Source organism: Triticum aestivum, chromosome 2B (assembly GCF_018294505.1).
Source record: "Triticum aestivum cultivar Chinese Spring chromosome 2B, IWGSC CS RefSeq v2.1, whole genome shotgun sequence".
NCBI classification, from domain to species: Eukaryota; Viridiplantae; Streptophyta; class Magnoliopsida; order Poales; family Poaceae; genus Triticum; species Triticum aestivum.
The window spans coordinates 36,834,182-36,836,726 of NC_057798.1; the positions used below are offsets into that span (position 1 = coordinate 36,834,182).

Genomic DNA, 2,545 nt, shown 5'->3' on the forward strand with positions numbered 1-2,545 from the left:
CAAATTACTATATGTTTTGGTCTAAGAGAAGTTGTCTTTAGGCCTAAAAAACCCGGACGGAGGGAGTAGTAACATAGAGGTAGTAACTTGGAGGTTTTCATTTATTGTTTTGTGGGATCTATACTAGTACTTCAACTTTATGGTCTATATGTGGCATGTATCAATATGAATTTTGTTTGTTAGTACCCATAGATAAATACAAGAACACAAATTCTAACGGATCCATAATAAATAATAAAGTGCCAATATAATAGTTAAAATATATAAAACATATTTAGCAATACATGGATCAAGTCTTGAATATAATCTATCGTCGCCCAAACTTTTTCCATATATGCTCAATCAAGTCATTTTTTAGAGCCTTATGCTTGGGACGATCATGAATTCTAGCATCTCTTTCAAGTACTTCGGCAAATATTGGCATGTCACCGTGCATAAATACCGATGGGAAAACAATTGACGAGCCTGCTTCCTCATTCAAATCAAGCATATTCCCCGCCTCTTATTTTTCATCCTCGACTATCATGTTGTGTAGATTGATGCAGGCCAGCATAATATGATGGAGATCGCCCCGGTCATATAAACGTGCTGGGCGCCGTAAAATACACCATCGCGCTTGGAGCACACCAAATGCACGTTCCACATCCTTCCTTGTACCTTCTTGATGTTTAGCAAACAGCCTTTGTTTTTCTGTTTGAGCCATCGGTATTGACTTCACAAATGCCGCCCACTCTGGGTATATTCCATCTACAAGGTAATAACCAAGTTGATATTCCTTCTCGTTGACATTATAGTTCACTCGAGGAGCTTGCCCTTTCAGTTGCTCAAGGAACAACGTCGACTGATTAAGCACATTGATGTCGTTGTTGGATCCAGCAACACCAAAAAATGCATGCCATATCCAAAGATCCTGAGAAGCAACCGCCTCTAGAATAAGAGTAGGATTGTCCCTTCCACTCCATGGGACATTTGTCCCAACGCCAGTGCATACAGTCGAGGCTTCCTAACATGAAAGGAAACCCACGACTCTCTCCAATATCAAATAAGCGCTGCACATCATTGACATTGGGTTTACGCATATACTCATCACCAAATATATGAATCACGCCTTTGACGAACAGCTTTAAGCACTTAATTGATGTGCACTCGGCAATCTTAAGGTACTCATCGAGAGCGTCCGCCGGAGTACCATATGCCAATTGGCGAATAGCTGATGTGCATTTCTGCAACGGAGATAGTCCATCACGGTCAAGAGCATCTTTCCTTTGCGTGTACTCTGGAGACCACTCTCCTAGTGCATGTACGATACATTCGAAAAGGAGCCTTCTCATCCGGAATCTTCTACGAAATACCTTTTTCTTGTAGATAGGATTATCACAGAAATAGTCGCGTACCAATTGCTCAGCAGCTGCTTCACGTGACCTGTTCACGTAAATCCTTGGACCACTTCTGCTTGATCTTCCTTGAGCATCGAGGCTTTCCTTCACTTCTATTGCGATCTCCTTGGCGAACGATTCTAACATGTCCATCTGGACAAGGTAGTGATCTAGTGTGTAGAGGGAGGAAGGATCGATGATACTTGCTTCAGCTTCATCATCGAAGCCATCAGCTGGTTCACTGGTATCCATATTTTGGTGTCCTTGTACAAGATGCTGCATTGGCGGAGGTCGCAAATTATAATTATGCATTGGAGGCAATTGTCCAAAACATAGCAAGCCTTCAGGTGCAGGTGTACATAGGCCTCCTGTTACAAATATCAGAAGTCATGAGCATAGTACAGTAGCAATGGAATTTTGTACAACACCTCATCTCTCTAACAAAAGTATTATAAATATTAAATTATCAAGCGCACTGGACAAATTCACGAGGTATGCAATTGTATTTGGTCAGAAACATACTTAAAACAAGATTTTCTTTAGGCTACTGTAAGAGATAGACTTAACACAGGACACATCTATTTTGATGAACTGGAGTATTTTGACTGTTCAAAATGATTATATTTGGTCAGGTACACAACTTATTCTCTTTGTATGAAAATCTAACTTGCAAATACTTATCTTAATAAAACTGCAGTAGGATAATCCTACTGTTTCTGCTATATGAAGCACAATCAATCCTTTGTTCAAAAAGCATGTCCTAACTAGTGTCTTGATGTGATATATCACTTGTTCAATGAAGCAAGCAAAAGCAAAAAGACGTCAAGTGAAGCTCACTGTTTTGGTAATTCAGGCTACACCTACACATGCTGATTCAGACTTAGAAATTCAGACTTAGACGTGAGTAAAGACTTGGCAGTACAAAAATTCCCTGAAGACCTACACACGCTGAATCAAATATTCTAGACGTTGAACACAGAAATTACCTAATGATGCAAATTCGAGCTAAAGAAATTGCAATTGAAATTTATACATGTAGGGTTTGCAGTAGAGGATTCCATGAGAGGGGGGTACAGGTACGGTGGTGTCGAGGGGCTGGCGGACGAGCTCGTCGGAGTGTCGGGGTAGAAGAGTTGTTGTGGCCAGCGGCTGGCGCACGAGCTTGCTTG

The 2,545-nt window shown here is 40.9% G+C and overlaps 1 pseudogene; it reads right to left on the bottom strand.

Annotated features, from left to right (window-relative positions):
- Positions 1 to 307: 307 nt before the first annotated feature.
- LOC123040229 (uncharacterized) lies at positions 308 to 1,670 on the bottom strand (annotated as a pseudogene).
- Between the last annotated feature and the right edge of the window lie 875 nt (positions 1,671 to 2,545).